Source organism: Ambystoma mexicanum, chromosome 2q (assembly GCF_040938575.1).
Source record: "Ambystoma mexicanum isolate Mex_15411 chromosome 2q, UKY_AmexF1_1, whole genome shotgun sequence".
Taxonomy (NCBI): Eukaryota; Metazoa; Chordata; class Amphibia; order Caudata; family Ambystomatidae; genus Ambystoma; species Ambystoma mexicanum.
The window spans coordinates 859980931-859998359 of NC_090924.1; positions in this window are offsets into that span (position 1 = coordinate 859980931).

Sequence of the window (17429 nt, forward strand, 5' to 3'; positions counted from 1 at the left end):
TGTGGAGGGTTCTGATATCCTCCAATGCATTGAAGCACTTGAAATGGCTTGTGCAATTCATGATGTTGACAAAAGAGATTGGGCTAAGTGTTTGTTAAGCAGAGTGCCTCAGACTGGCTATGACTGTATTCTGAAGCTGAGTGTGGAAGACATGGGTCAGTATGAGTGTATGAAATCTGCTTTGATTGCCACGTTTGGCAAGACACCTACCCAATACCTTAAAAAGTTCAGGGATTTTAAGAAAAGAGAGAATGTGTCTTGGGTTGAGTGGGTGAGTGCTGCGCACATGAACATGATGGGGTGGATTGATGCTTACAAGGTGAAAACTTTTGTTGAATTGTCCCACCTGTTGCTTTTTGAGCATTTTTCTGAAGCCTGTTCACCAGAGCTGCATCAGTATGTTGCTGACCAGAACATTTTGGATCCCTTTAAGCTGGCTAGGTTGGCTGACAAGTAGGTCCTCCCCCCCGGGTGTCCCCTAAGGACTGCAGTGGGAAGGACAAGGACAAAGAAAAGGGGACCTCTCAGAAAGCTGAGGAGGCCCAAAAACAGTCACAATCAGGTAAACCTAAATTCTCCTCTCCTAAGACCCGAAAATCTAGTGGGGATAAGTCATCTGTGGGTTAGAAATAAGAGTAGTGGTCCACCTGCTGCAAAGCAGGCTCCCAGTGGTTCCAGTACCGTACCCCGCACTCCCGGCACTTGGTGGGATTGTGGGGCTCTGGATCACAAGAGGGGTGACTCTAAGTGTAAAGGTAAGGCACTTGGAGTACAGGCTGTCAGCCTGACCTACACTTACCCCATGTCTGAGGTGGAGGCCACTGTCCTCCACTCCTCTACAGGGATCACATTAGGTGCTCCTGTAGAGATTTCCTTAGTGTCCCTTGGGGCCTGGGACCAGTACGCGGAAGTACTGGCGACTATCCCACTGAACACCCGTAGATTTTTGAGAAGTGTCCCCTTGAATGGCCAGCATTCTACTGGTTTGAGAGACACTGGGGCAAGCATGACAGTGGTGGACAGGACCCTGCTGAAGCCAGAGGACTATGTAGGTGCTCCTCTGAGAACCACCAGGTTAGCTGGTGGGCCACCCAAATTATCGCCTGCAGCCTTAGTCACACTCATAATTGGAGACAAGACAGCAAAGCTTCCTGTCCTGGTTCAGGACAATGTCCCTGGTAACATTCTGTTAGGAAATGATCTAGTAGAGTTGGGGTTGATCTCGGATGGTCTTCCCATGACTGCTGCTGCAGTCACTAGGTCACAGGTGACACAGGGTCTTGCTGTGAGTCAGGTACCCGAGCCAAAGGCAAGGCCTAAGGCAAGACGAAGGAAGAACAATAAGGCAACCTCTGTGCAGGGGGCTCCTTCTCTTCCTGCTGTTCCTACAGCACCCATTGGGATCCATTCTCCGTACAGGTTGGATCCAGTGGTAAACCCCGTCTCAACTCCTGTGGGAGAAGAGCCAGAAGACTCTCCTGTGAGAGAGGTTCTCAACCCGTAGGATCAACCTGACCTTCAATGCTTGTTAGCTGAAGGGGGACCCTCCTGGGCAGACTTCTGTAAGGGACAGAGAGAGTGCCACTCTCTCGAGGGTCTGAGGAAACAGGCCCTGTCCCAGGCACAAGGAGAAGTGCCTAGGACCTTTCGGATATATTGGGAGGGTGAGCTCCTTGTTAGTGAGCCCACTCAGCCTGAACCTGGTGCCCTCAAGAGGTTGGTGGTACCCCAGGTTTACAGGCCCTTCCTGCTGCAGTTGGCGCATGCGGTGCCCTTGGCTGGTCATCTTGGTACCAAGAAGACTAAGCAGAGGATCTCTGCCCATTTCTACTGGCCTCGGATGGGAGTAGAAGTGGAGTCCCACTGCAGGACCTGCCCAACTTGTCAGTTGTCGGGCAAGACTGGAGGCAGTGTCATTGCCCCACTGCAGCCATTGCCAGTGGTTGGCACACCGTTTGAGAGGGTGGGCATCGACATTGTCGGTCTCCTGCACCCTCCCACTTCAGGTGGACATCGGTTCATCCTGGTCTTGGTAGATCATGCCACCAGGTACCTTGATGCTATACCCCTTCGGACTGTAACTGCCAAGGTGGTTGCCAGGGTTCTGGGGCATTTTCACCCATGTTGGATTCCCTAAGGAGGTTGTCTCTGACAGAGGATCCAACTTCATGTCTAGTTACATGAAGACCATGTGGAAAGAGTGCGGAGTAACCTACAAGTTCTTCACCTCTTACCATCCCCAGACCAATGGTCTGGTTGAGAGATTTAATAAAACTCTCAAGGGCATGAAAGGTGCTTTGGAAGAGCCCCTAAGAAGAGGGTGTTGGTTTCAGCCCCTTTGAGTTACTCTTTGGACATCCCGTGAGGAGGCCCCTTGCCTTGATCCGAGAAGGTTTGGAAGCCACCCCTCCGGGTCCCGCCAAGCAAGTGGGGGACTATGTGTTAGGCCTTAGACGGAGGATGACACAGATGATGGGCCAAGCAACAGCGAATCTCAAGGCCAGCCAGGAATTGAACAAGTACTGGAATGACCTTAAAGCATGGCAAGTGGATTGGACTCTGGGACAGGAGGTCCTCGTGATGGAGCCCACCAAGCCTCGGGTGTTGGCAGATAAATGGACTGGACCCTTCAGGATAATCTCCAAGATGGGCGAGGTCAATTATCTGGTTGACATGGGAGCCTCTGGGGTAGCCCCTCAGGTATTCCATGTTAACAGGCTCAAGCCTTTCCACCGGCGAGCAGAAGTCTCATGTCTCTTGCTAGCTTCAGAGCAAGAAGAGGATGAGAGTGAGCCCCTTCCTGATTTGCTGCATAGCAACCCTCTGGATGGCTCAGTGGAGGGAGTACATCTCTCTCCAGATTTGACAACAGAGCAGCAGACGGCCTGCATGGCTTTGCTCGGTTCCATGTGATATAATCGCGGCACAAATTGCTGTGGTAACAAAATATCGCAGCAAAAATGCCAATGTTTTTGTGCCGCAGTCCATGTAAAACATGCAGGGACACCCCCGCAACCCCCGGGCCCATTATACCATTTAAGGGGAGCGGGGGACACCCTCGCAACCCCCGCCCCCCTTAAATGGTATAATGGGGCACACTTTTACCGGGTCAAACGGTGGCATTTTTGCCACAATATTTTTTTACCGTGACATTTTTGCCGTGATTATATTACCTGATACCCTTTGCCCCAGCAGTACGCCTCTCTGTTTTCACTGACACCAGGCCTTACACCGTGGTGTAAGCACGAGATTGATACTGGTGACAGTGTGCCTGTCAAAAGCAGGAGCTACCGTATGTCAGATACTGTTAAGAACCACATCCAGGCTGAGGTCGCCAAGATGTTGGATCTGGGTGTTATTGAACCCTCAACCAGTCCCTGGTCCAGTCCCATGGTCCTTGTCCCCAAGGCAAGTTCCCAGGCAGGTACCAAGGATTAGAGGTTCTGTGTGGACTACAGAGGAGTCAGTGCCGTCACCAAAACTGACGCACACCCATTGCCCATGGTGGATGAGCTTGTGGACACCATAGGTGCTGCCAAATTTGTGAGCACCTTTGACCTTACCTCAGGCTATTGGCAAATAGCTCTGACGGGCCATGCCAAGGAAAAGACGGCGTTCTCAATACCAGAGGGACTCTACCAGTTTAGGGTCATGCCTTTTGGGTTGAAGAATGCCCCTGCCACCTTCCAGAGATTGGTCAACCATGCGCTCAGTGGGCTGGAAGTCTTTTGTGTGGCTTACTTAGACAACATTGCCGTCTACAGTTCCACTTGGGAAGAGCAATTGACACATCTGGATAAGGTGTTGCAGGCCTTGAAAAGGGCTAACCTCACTATCAAGGCCACCAAGTGCCAGATAGCTCAGGCAAAAGTCACATATCTTGGTCATGAGGTAGGAGGGGGTCAAATCCAACCTCTCCCCGGTAAGGTACAGGATGTACAGGACTGGGAGACTCCCACTACTCAAATCCAGGTGAGAGCCTTTTTGGGCCTCACTGGGTATTATCGCAATTTCATGGCAGACTATGGAACCATAGCTGCACCCCTGACAGCTCTGACTTCACCCAAACAACCGAGGAAGGTTAATTGGACCGAAGACTGTCAGAGGGCCTTTGATGGCTTGAAAGAAAGTCAGTGTAGGGCACCTGTGTTGTGTGTGCCTGACTACAACCGACCCTTTATCGTCCAGACGGATGCCTGCGACACCGGAATTGGAGCTGTCTTGTCCCAGTTAGATGACAAAGGGAGGGAACATCCTATCATCTTCATCAGTAGATAACTCAAGGGTAGAGAACTTAGGTGGGCTACTGTTGAGAAGGATTGTTTCAGTATAGTCTGGAGCCTTAGGCATTTTAGGCCCTACCTTACGGGGTCTACCTTCAAGGTCCAATTAGATCATAAGCCCCTGAAGTGGCTTATGTAGATGAAGGGTGAAAACCCGAAACTGCTCAGGTGGTCCATTAGCTGGCAAGGGCTAGACTTCACCATAGAGCACAGACCAGGGAAGAGTCACGATAATGCAGATGGCCTTTCCAGAAGGTATGTTGACCATCCGAATGAAGGTGTCTATCCCGTGGGAGATTAGGCACCCTCCACCTCAGTCTGGGGAGGGGGCGACTGTGATGCTGGAAATGCATCGGAGGGACAGGGCCTCTGTATCCTTGTCCTTTACTGCCTTTTTATCCTGTGTTATGTTGTGTTTTCCGCACAGGAGTTCATGTGGACTCCTGGCGGTGCAGCTCTCTCTCTTTTGGTTTGGTGAACAGACCCATGGGATACCCTTACGGCACCCATGGGTGGGGGTAAAACCCTGTGCCCCTAGTGTATGTTTTTTGGCACCTGTGAGTGGCCCACAGAGCAGGGTATGGGCTGGTGACAGCTCCTTGCCGAATTTGACAGGTGCCCTGAGTATCCTCCATTTTGGGATGCCCAGGCCCAGCCATTGGAATAAGTTGATTCCTGATGGAAACCAAGATGGCCCATGTGGCCTCTTGCTTTCTATTGCCTGTTACCTTGTTTTTCTAAAGTCCTGGGAAGCCCTGACTCTGTCCCTTCCCCCAGACTGGCTGTTGGGTGGAAGTTCCATATATGGTGTTGTTGTGAAGTCCAGTCCAGACTGACTGCAGCTTTCCCAGTGACTGTATGTTGTGGGTACACCCTGTGGGTGGGACCTGGGTGAATGGAGTGTGTGACCAATATGCACTTCTTGTTGTGGCTGTCTGGTTTCCGGTATGAGAGACAAAGACTGTGACAGCCCTGCCCAAAACTGGCCTGAATGCAGTGTGTAGTGTTGAATGGCTGGGTACTTGTCCCAATCCACATTCCTTGTTGTGAATGTCTGAGAGGGAGGAGGATGGCCTGAATGCACTGTGTGCCTGATTGGCTGACTGACTGCATGAATGCCCTTCTGTATGATTGGCTGCTGAGTGTGACCCAGCAGCGTGGATGAGAGACAGAATAGTATATCTGGGGACCTCTCACCACTGGAAATTGTTCAGAAGCTGTGTCCACACTTGAAGAGTAACTGGAACTGGTGATCCTCGATGCCCAGCTGGAAGAAGAAGACTTGCTGTTGCATTTGCTTCGACCTGATCTGAAAGCTGCCAAACTCGTCAAGTACTGATCCGAGAGAGGACTTGGTAAGGCGCCTTCTTCCCGTGCTCCGATGGACCATCGAGCACCGCTAACCTTTGTCGAAGTTCCCTGGAAGTCAGACCCTCGAAAGGCTGCCGACCTGAGATGGGACCGCTGAGGAGAACGAAGTGAAGCACCCGGACTTCGTTGCCGTCGAAGTCCATTGCCGTCGACCAGGGTTCGCAGGTTTGTGTAACTGCTGGAGGCCCGTCAAAGTTGTGTTGCCCAGACGCGGGGACCACTTGACGCCGTGCCGCCGAAGACCGGAGCCGCCCGCTCCTTTGCCTAAGAACATTTGAATTGAAGGACTCCCTTGTCCGCAATGTTGACCGCTTTGTCCCACCAGAGAAAGTCAAGGGTGCCAGCGCGCTGAGGAGAATCCGCCGGTGGGGTTCCCGCCACCCAGAGACCACAAAGACTTCGACGACTCGACCCCCTTGCTGGGCCACAGTTCTTCAGAAACTCTTTGCGTTCCCAAACAATCGATCGCCAAGGTGCCCCGCACACCTCATCCTCGCAGGACGTCGCTGACGAGAACTGCCTGGGTCGACGTCGTGGTCTCGGCACCCTCAAACTTCTCATCGACACCGTTGATGACAAGTTCACCTTCTTCGACACCTCTCGATGATCCGTGGCTCCTGCTTGAAAGGGAGTCACTCAAGAAGGATCCGTCGATGCTTCTTCGAAGAACTCTACTCCACCAGGTACATTTGGGGGGGTAAAAACATTATAGGAGAGAACAAGACTATTGAGCAGTATTTGGACTGGGCTTGTGCTATATATCTTTATTTTACAGGTTGCCCAGGTGCGGGGATCTCCACACAGAACTGTGCTTAGTGGTAGAGGCCGGTATTCTGCCTATTGTTCTAACCATCTTGCTTTCCCTCCTATCTCTATTGCTGGTTTCCTTGTTGTTGATCTGTGTGACAGCCTAACAGTATAGTTGATGCACTTTAATGAGATCTGATAATATTGCTGGTACCACTTTAGAATTGTATATATTTACCATTGTTGATTTCCGAGTACAAAGTGCGTTATTGTGATCATGTACATACCTTTGAATATTAATTATGTAAAGACTGTGTTTTCAGTAATACAGTGTGTGGACATTCCTTTGTGGGGGTTCAGGGACTACACTGTACTTAAGAACCAACCTGCATCACCTCCTGAAAAGCTAGGCCTTGATTGCTTGTCCATTGCTACCTTATAGAGAATCTTGGCTGGGGTCCTCTGCGGCTCTCCTCTACCATATAGAGAGCAGAAGTGCAGACACCCCCTACCAGTATCTTTACACACCCCGAGGGATGTGAAGACCCTCCACCGAAATCACCTCTTGCCAATAGGGGATGATGTGGAACTGGATCCGACTGCTGATGCTACATGCAAAACCATTTGATCTCTCAAATATTCATCTGCTACTCCTGTGAAGGCACACGTAGCCAATAACCCTCTTAGCGCAGCCAGGTATACATCCACGCTCTCATCTTTATTTTGTTTCCTTGTAAAAAACCTATATCTCTCCAATACAATGTTGGTTTTATTTCCAAAGTGCTTATTTAATTTGGCAATTGCTACATCATATTTCCTGGCTCCGCTCGAAGATTCTCCTCAGCTTTCCTCATCATGATCCAAATAAGGTACGGTCCTGAAGATCCTGAGTGCTTCTGCCCCTATACAATTGAGAAGTGTTGCCTCTTTAAGGTCATCATTATATTTGGATCCGCCAATATAGCCCTCAAATACACTTGGAAGTTGTCTTGGCATTGTTCCCAAGGACATGCTGGGTTCCCTGGTAGTGCTAAAAATTTCACTGGGGCAGTTATACTCTGCATGTTGTACTCAGTTAATGTTCCAATGACAATGTGTTTGTATATTGGCGTTATTTTATTTCAGGTTATTGATTATAGTCCATTAAATCTTTTCCCCATAACTTGTTCCTTTTTTACTTTCAAGCGATGCTCATTGCATCACTTGAAATAGCTGCGGTTGGCCCTACGCTCGCGAGGCATTCATAAGATGCCGGAACGGTGAGTTCATTTAATAGTCTTATTTCATCGTATGCTCGCTTTGTGCGCCGCTCACCTTTGCTGCCACGCGTTGTTCTGCACGTAGCGACTGAATTTCAGTATAAAGCAACATCTCAGTCGAAGCGGTTATTTCCCTGAATCCGCTCCTCCATGCACCCGGGGGCTCCCTCCTCACGAACAAATCCTCGTCGACAATTGTTGTAAATTGTTAATAATATGTACACTCATATCAAAGTAGTAATATATGATAGTTGAGTTTATTGGGAGGAGCCCCCAGGAGGCCAACCTTCTTCATAGCAACATCTTCGCGTATAGTTCCAGCAACATTCTGGAACGATACACGAAGATGTTGTCAGGGATACAGAGCGCATGCCTGCATGGGCAGAGAACTATTTACAGATTAAATATATATATATGATATCATCACACCCGAGGGATGTGAAGACCCTCCACCGAAATCACCTCTTGCCAATAGGGGATGATGTGGAACTGGATCCGACTGCTGATGAAATCCCTCTTTCCCCCAGTAAGAGGATCACCCGAACTCAAACACAGGACACAATCCATGGGAAAGACCTTTAACTCTCTAGCCCAAATACTGTACGTCTGTGGCCTCCAATGAAAAGGAGAAGAAGAATTTCGAGGATATTGGGCCTCAAATCGCTGAAGTAGCCCAAAAGACATCTGGTTCTCAGTTCAGGCTAATAGAATAGGAAGAAGAGGAAAATTCTGAAGGCTCAGAGATGGCCTATTAGATTGGATGTGAGGTTACAACTCCAGATCCCTCCAGACAAACTGAGACTCGGAGAGAGATATCTGCTGGTGGAGAGCCGGACATCATCCCCACTTCATCAGAGAATAAATTGCCAAGATTTGGCTCTGTGACTGAGGAGTCGCCTGAGTCACTAGAGCTTTCTGAGACTGCCTCTAAAGATCATTCAGAGGGACTTGGAGAGTTGCTGTGATCTCAACGAGAGGTCAGGCTGGTTAGAATGCTGAGTTACAATGCTCCAGGAGACCAATCTGAAGCCACCAGAAGAGGATTCCATATGCCAGCTACTACTTGTTCTGTGTTATCCTTTAACCCTATGTGTTATGCTCAACAATGGTGGAATGTACCGATGTTATGGAATGGGAAATGTCAAATGCTATTGTGTGTACCTAGGGAGAAGGTAAACCCTTAAGGACAAGGGTTGTGAAGGACCAGCGGGTGAGTGTAAACCCCCACATTCCAGCGTGGGAGTTTCATTTTAATGAATGGAGGGTGAATTTATGTGAATATTGTCAGTCCTATTTTTATGTTGGCAGGTATTTCTCTTCCTCAAGTCTTGGGGGGACTTGTTAAGGCCCACCTTAGGGGGACTGGGAGCATGTCTGAGGTGATTGTATCTAAAATCATGTCACCGTCTCCCCGCCCTGAGGGACAGGTGGACAGGACCTTGGATTGTTGTAGAGGCGGCAAGCAGCAACATGAGAAAGAGAGAGAGAGAGAGAGAGAGAGAAAGAGACAGAGAGAGAGAGAGAGAGAGAGAGAGAGAGTTTTGTTTGATGAGCATGCAGGCTGTCCTGACCCTCTGTGCTGAAGAGGTCCCCGAAAAACAGAACCAGGCCAACGTGTACTCTCCTCTCCCCGGGGCTGAGGAAACAAGTGGCTTGGTAGGGAAGCAGCCCAGCGCGGGCTGTTAGCTCCCGGTGGTGCTTGTGTCAGTCGATAGGACAGACGGTGACAGACGTGAGTCTGTCGGTTTCCCTCTCTGTGGCAGGAGGTAGGATAGGAAAGGTTTTGTGAAGCCGGCCCCCTGTCTGGTAGTGGTGAAGATAGAAAAGTAGAATTGTCTAGCAGTTTTTATTCATTGCTTTGGCGGCATATGGCTATTTCCTGTCACCGCTTGCCCTAGGGGAACGTTGGAAAGCGTAGGGGGATATTGATTAAAAGAGTATTGTATGCGTCAGTTCAGCTGCGGGTTCATGAGAGCCGAGCTGGATAAGTGAAGGATTAGAGAACGCCTCACGAGTAGGGGTGTAGGCATAGGCCTCACTGCGGGTACTGCGGTACGTGGGAGTTACATCAGTCTGTCAGCTCTTGTATTGTCAAGGCCCTACACCAGACTTCGCTCCGCTACATCTCCCCCCTTTTTTGCAGCTAAGCTGGGGAATCAAGCTCAGCGCGGGTGGTTCAGGGGGGAACTAGGTAATGGCCAATACTTGCACAGACGCCCGAGTGGCTCGTATGAGGGATGCTGTCTCTCAGGATCTAGTGGACTACTTGATGGGTGGCCATACAGTATGAGGGGGCATAGATGGTAGCTGTCAGCTACTGTGAAGCGCTGAACAGTGAAAGAATTGTTTATTTACCAAACGTGACAAATCCTGCTCGCATCTGCCTTTTATGAAGTGAGTTATTTATTTAGTCAATGTGAGAGAACCTGCTCGCAAATGCCCCACTGAGGTGAAAGAATTGTTTATTTATCAAACGTGACAAATCCTGCTTCCAAATGCCTTTTATGAAGTGAAAGTTATTTATTTATTCAATGTGAGAAGTCCAGCTCGCAAATGCCCCACTGAGGTGAAAGAATTGTTTATTTATCAAACGTGAACAATCCTGCTTGCATATGCTTTTTATGAAGTGAAAGAGTTATTTATGTATTCATTGTGAGAAACCCTGTTCACAAATGCCCCACTGAGGTGAAAGAATTGTTTTTTTTTTTATTAAACGTGACCAATACTGCTTGCATAAGTCTTTTATGAAGTGAAAGAGTTATTTACTTATTCATTGTGACAAATCCTGTTTGCAAATGCCCCACTGAGGTGAAAGAATGGTTTATTTATGAAATGTGACAAATCTTGCTCGCATATGCCTTTTATGAAGTGTAAGAGTTATATATTTATTCAAATGTGAGAATTCCTGCACGCAAATGCCCCACTGAGGTGAAAGAGGTGTCTACTTTCCAAATGTGAAGAATCTAGCTTACAAATGCTCCCATTGAGAGTAAAGAGTGGTTTATTTATCAAATGTGAAAACTCTTACTCACAAAGTCTCCACATCCCTGTGAAACAGTTGGTTACTTACTATTTGTGAAGGATGAGGTGCTTATATACTCCTGCCAAAGGGAATACAGTTATGTAGTTCTCCAATGAAACTTGTCTAACTCATAAGAGTACACGCTGTAATATTGGTTTATTGGTTTATCCACTGTGATGGATGGGTCCTACCCCTCCCAGTACCCACACAGGGATGACAAGAAAAACTAACTATAACTATTGGGGGAAATGTAAGAATGGATCCTAAATGTCTGTGCATCAACTGAACCAGAGTACACTGCTAATGTCCTTTGTAATGGGCATACCTAAGGGCATATCTGTTTGGTCTATTACTGTAATATAAATAAGGAGTTTTACTCTATCCAAAGCACCTGAGGCTGTGTCTGTTTATTTAAACTAGGGCAACCTTAGGATGCCTAGCCACCAGGGCTGGACTGTTAAAAATAAAAAGGAATAAAGGGGATAAGCCTAAACAATTCCCCACTGGGTTCACATTCGCACATGTGTGCGGTAAGGTGGAGTACGCTTTACTCTGGACTTGTACAGGTTGCTGCTCTTTTCCCCCCACCCCTAGGGAGATCTTTCGCACACAAATATTTGAATTCATCAACAATTTCAAGTTTGTTAATGTTAAGAAGCCATTGAAAATGTGTTTTTTGCTATTCTTCCAGATAGACAAATACCTTATGCCTTAGATATGTTTATTATCATTGAGTTGTCTCTTGCATTTTGGGCCAAGGCCTTGCGATCAAAGATGATGGTATCATCAGAATACGCCATGCTCAAAAGAACCTCCCCATTGATTTTAGGTGCACTCTAATCTGAGGGCATTGTCCATGTCTGCAGCGTATAGATTGTAAATGAGTGGGCCCAAAACACACCCCTGCTTTAGGCCTTGATTAAGATTTCCCTTATGGTTCAGACGAATTACAACTGAAGTGTTAGTTTGCAGCATTTACACCTTGCACTTTGCACTTTCTCTATTTCAGATTTAGCTACAAACTAACATGAATTATCTTCAAAGCACTTTCCTACAATTTATCTAGCTCACCAACTGTACAGTATTGTGAAATCACAACCATTGATCTAAAGAGAAAGCATAGTGAGACCAGGCAATTGAATATGTCCTAACAGATACAATGATGAGCTTAACTTGCAACACGTGAAAAATTGGGGCATCCAATGGAGGAAGGAGAAGCAAAGTGAGTGCCACTCTTACTTGTTTCCCCCCTCAGCACCAGCTTGGGAGTGTAAAGATGTTGGCAATAGGCAGGGACAATGGGATGGAAGGGGACATTGGGTTTATTGAGAAAAGGCTTGTCAGCCATTTCACAGGGCAGGGTCCTAATACCTATCTCATACATCGCCTGAGCATTTGCACAGTGGCACGGCCTGCTACATTCAAGGTCATGAAACTGGTGAGTGTTGTAGTTAGCGTTTGTGTGTGAGGCAGAATATGTGATGTCACCTGGAGTGTTTGTGTGGGTCAGTGTTCTATGGGTTCCAGGAGTGACAGTTAGCCTGTTAGCTGGCTGGATGGATGTCCAGTGAATCTGTACTAAGGAACTTAGATGGAATAAACATAACTACTACTTACCTGGTGTTCCTGGGTAGTACTTCAGAGAAGAACCCTACCTACTTTATGTCACTACTAACTGCAACAGTGAGCTTTCAGACCCAAAATAACTTTTGAGGTATTCAAGAGACGCTAGTCAAACTCTTGATACCGCTTGGAATTGGTCTTTAAGGTCTTGACAAAGGACTACGTGCAAAATCAAGATATGATCTCATCGCCACCTCAGTTGGGGAAGTGATTTTGTGCCAGGGTGGCGTTTTCTATTATACCTTTTCAGAAAATGCTTTATATGCAAAAAAAGCACACATAAAAGAAACAGACTTGTGAAAATCTTTACTGTAACAGCAGAAAAAAAAGCAGCGATGAGTCATCGTTCCGAACTTGACAGCAAGTACTCAGGCTTTACTATTCAAAGCCACCATGTTAACACGAGCCCCAAAGTCAAGACTTTGGGAGTTGTCCTTGAGGCCTACCCTAACGCAGCTGCGTGGGTGCATCACATCACCAGTAAAACACAATATCATTTGAGATTACTTAGGCTGGTGAATCCTTTCGTCTCAGAACCCAACTGTGTCACACTGATTATGCCAAGAATAGATTATTGTAGTGCGCTGCTAGCCGGAGCAAATAAAACCAGCTTGAGAAAACTCCAGATTCTACAAAACAATGCTGTGCGCATCGTAAAAAACATCCCTAGAAAGGAGCCAATCTCGGTCCCTAGAAGAAACCTACACTAGCGCCCAGTGGAAGCCATGATTCGCTTCAAGGTTTGCAGAGTGGTGCATAAATACCTCTAGGGTCAAGCACCCAGGTGCCTAAAAGATTCCATTAGTGTTTCCAGCCCCAAGAGAATGCCTAGATCTAGTGACACCATACATAAACCTGGTTGCAGTGGAGTAACTTTGCTGAAAATGTTGGGGGGGACTTGACATCTGAAAAAAAGGTGCCCCAGCCAAATGAATGGGGACAAAATGGTGTGCCATGAAAGTTGGGGGGGACAAAACCCCCTGTCCCCACCTAAAATTACGCCCATGCCTGGTTGGCCCAAAGAGAAAGCGGGTGAACAGCCTTGGCAGGTCTTTGCAGTGACAGGCAGTAGGTGTATGGAATACACTCCCAAAAGACCTGCGCGGGGATAGTAATCATGTTACGTTACGTTACGTTTAGGAAACCTTTGAAAACAGTACTCTTTGAATTAACTCTTGACTTGACCTATCCCTTTTCTTGATCTTATCTTCTCACCTCTTTCTGCACCCTGACAGCTGCAGGCTTAGGTGCAATAGAAACAAATAAATAAAAAAAATAAAAGAATGAAGAAGAAAGAGGGGACATGGAGAAGGGGTGTGACGAGAAAAGGGTTGACCAGAAGACAATGGGCCTCATTCCGACCCAGGCGGTAAGTTACCGCCTGGGTCGTACCTTTACCACCATGGCGTAAACTACGTTTACGCCATGGTGGTTGGCGGACTTACCGCCCCATTCCGAGGTTGGCGGGGCGGTAAGTCCCCAATCCCCATTTACCCTTCCCCATTCCTATTTTTGCCCCATAGGGCATAATGGGAGTGGGGAAGGCGTTAATTACGCCACCGTAAATTACGGTGGCGTAATTAACAACAAGGTCCCTTAGCGCCATGGATTTTAACACCTTCTAAAAGCAGGTGTTAAATCCTCCATGGCGCTAAGGGACCTCGGAATCAGCCGGTAAGGGTCGGCGCTGTTTACGCTGCCGTAAACCCCTTACCGCCTGGGTCGGAATGAGGCCCAATGTTTGATACTTTGGGAAAGATAGCTCTCTGATAACATAATTGAACCTCAATGTGACCGAGGCAAGGGTCCTGTACAGTGTTATTAGCTGAGGTAGGACACAAAATATACTGCAATTCATTACAAATAATGTCTGAGAAGGGCGTGTATTAAAAACAATGTATTTATATGGCTCCATGATTATTCAGCAGCTTCAGGCAAGCTGGAAATCTCGGAGTGAACACTGATGATTTCACTGTTAAAGCTAGAGCTGGGAGAGGCAAGGTATTCATGAGTAGGACCAAGCCAAACACGAGCCGAGCCAGGAGCATGGCTGCAGACAACATAGAATGGAATCTTTTGCCAAACACATTTGTTTTTACAAACTAGAACTAGTGCTCGGAATTTATGTGATAAAAAGCTTAAACTGAAGACTAGGCGAACAGCCCAGGCTGGCCACTTAACCAAAGTTTGTGATCCTGGACAAATCATTTAATCTTATCCAGGGCTGAAATCGAAATACAATGTTTGGGGACTCTAACGTATGCAATGAGTGACATCAAAGGAAGTGAACCTATCCTGAAGTGAAATATGAAAAATCTCACTTTTGGTTTATTAGATTGTAGTATCGCTCCAACCACATCTGGTGATCATTCTTATATTACCCACCACAAAGATATTTGTCTTTTGATCAACTCATGGCAACTCTTGCATGTCACTTAATCACCCTTTTACACACTGCAGGATGGAGGCGAGAAACAGATGGTGCTCCAGGCCTTTGCATATAAGCGTTTGGTGATGTTGGGCCTAGAGCAGTGAAAAGAGGCATGGATGATGCTGGAATGGTGGAGGGTAAGGGGAAGCGCTGGCGTTTCATAGCTGCACTGCATGAGGGTGGACTAGATAATCGAATTGTAGGCTTTCATCCAGGATTGGGAACATGAATCTAGAATCCTTTTCATTGTTCATTTACATTGGCAGGTTCATTTTTTATGTGATTTCTACACAGTTCAAATTATCTGTCTAAAATGCAGCTCTATTTTAGTCATGTGTTGTAATATTCTTTCTAAGCCTGCCACTCAAATGCCATAACTCAAACCCATTCCTGTTTCCATCAATCCCTGCACCCCAAACCAATCAGTTGGAATCCTAGCGTGTTTGTTCCCTTTTCCAGCACTGCCTGTTGGTTTTCTCAGCTAAAAAGGGCAGGGGTGGCAGAGGCATAATTTTGGAATGGGCTCTGATGCATCCTTAGTCAACGTATAGTTGTGATTTTAAAATATTTCAGTATACATTTTGCATTTAACATTATTTTATTTTATTTTGTTAAATGTGTAAAGCGCACTAGCAGTCCAGGGGCTTCGAAATACAAGTTCACAATAATAGAGAAGGTACGCCCTTTCAATAGGATCTGCATTTTACCTTGCAGTGACATGTTCCCTATTGTTCTCACATGTGTTGGCTCATCAGGCCATGTACGAATGTTTGAAAGTTCGGTAAGCAGGCAGAAAAGCGGGAGAGCACGAGTGGGGTTTGAGGCTGCACAAATAAACACACTCTTTGTCATTTGGCCACACACTGTAAACTAGCAAAAGTGGCGAAAGGTTAGTCTCTTATCGCCCCAGCTAATAGCCCTTTCCCCAGCCTGGGCTCACCAACTACTGTCAAAAACTCTCGGGGGCTAAGGCAGCCAGCTGTTGCGTCACCTTGGAAACAGAGCGACGTTTGCTGTAGGGCCGAGATGATCTCTCCAGGCATCTGCACCTTGTCAGCCCCTGCCCTGAGCAATGCTGAGACCTTTGTTATGGTTACACCCACCGCCCAGGCTCAGCATGGACAAAAGGAGTAGCCCAAATGATTGGCTAAAAGGTAATATGACTCGAGGTTAAACGCTCATTGTTGTGATCTGTGTCTGATCTGCAGGTCACAGGTTTGAAACCCGGCAAGTCCGAGGGATAAATGAATACCAATTTCATTGGGTAGTTATGAATGCAAGTGTATCCTATGTAAAGCGCTTTAGATTAAAGTGCCATATAAAAAACTAAATATTATTACAATATGGAGCACTGCCAGGCCCCTTTTCATGCACAAGACGAGCGCACCGCATATTAAAATAGGTGTGACTAAGTAGTCCGTTATATTTCACAGGAAAACAAATCTTCAATCTGTTGGGATTGCAGATCGGTATCAGGTGGGTGTAGGCCCGGTTCCAAGAGCTCATTTGTTCGCACTTTGGGTCGAGCTCCGTGGAGCTACTTGACCAGGGTCCGTTTGAGACCCGTCGGCTCTCCCACATCCAGTGAAAGATCTGTGATGTCATGAGGCTCAGAGGACATGAAGACATTAGGGATTTCACAGGGTTGGACTACACCACAGCAGCAGGAACAACCGCAATAATTAGGCATGATGTCCTTAAGCAGGCAGCTTTCGATTCAGGATCCCTTATAGTGTGCTTATCTTCAATAGGTTTTTAAGAGGTAGACCCCCTTCTAGTTTTGCTCTTCCCCCCTTTCAGTCAGCATGGTATTACCCACACTGTTGTGATGTCATGATGACAAGTTGTGAACTCTCCTTTGTGACAAATCTCTGGTATAAATGGCTGGTGGCCAGAGAGATGCAGCATTTGAGAGCAGGGCCTTGGTCTGGGAGGACCACTGCTGGAGCAAGGGCAACTTAATGACCAGGGAATAGGGAAACGCGGTAGGTGGCGGAGATGGGGGGAAAGGGAGGTAGAAAGAAAAAGAATGGAGGGGAGGAAAAAGAAAGATGAATGAGGATAAGGGAGGGATGGCCTTTGGGACAAGGGGTGGATGGGGAAGAGAGGCAGAGCAAAGGGAGAGAAGGAGTGGAAAGAGGTTAGAGAGCTGGATGTGAGGGTGAGGTAAAGTCGGAGGAAGAAGGAGAGGGTAAGGGGGATTTGGGCAGGGAAGGGGGGGTAGCCTACCTCTCTAGTCTCTGGGTTTTTATGCTCTTCTCCGGGTCTCCACGGAAGAACGTGTGGAGTCTACGGCATTTACCCTACTTGAAACACATAAACACTAAATGCAGAACTATTCAAGGAAATCCGGCAAAGGAATGTAGGGTTTTGTGCGGCCAGCTGTAATTGCTTTCCTATGCAGCAAGAGGAAGACAGATGACAGGGGAACCCTCATATGCCAAACCCAAGGTACTCCTGGCGACGGCTCCTGGACCTCCACAAATGCGAATAAGTTCCTTATGAAGGGGCCTGTCAGTGATTATGGTCCCACAACAAAACAGAACGCGGGCAGGCATATCTAGGATCGAGCCAAACCAGCAGAAGCAAAGTACAAACGTCAGAAACGGCTGAGGTATGTAGAAAGGTACAGAGAGCGTTGATTTTTGTTTGAAAAAAAAGAAATGTCAGTGGCGCGGGTGGGCGTAGTCCCA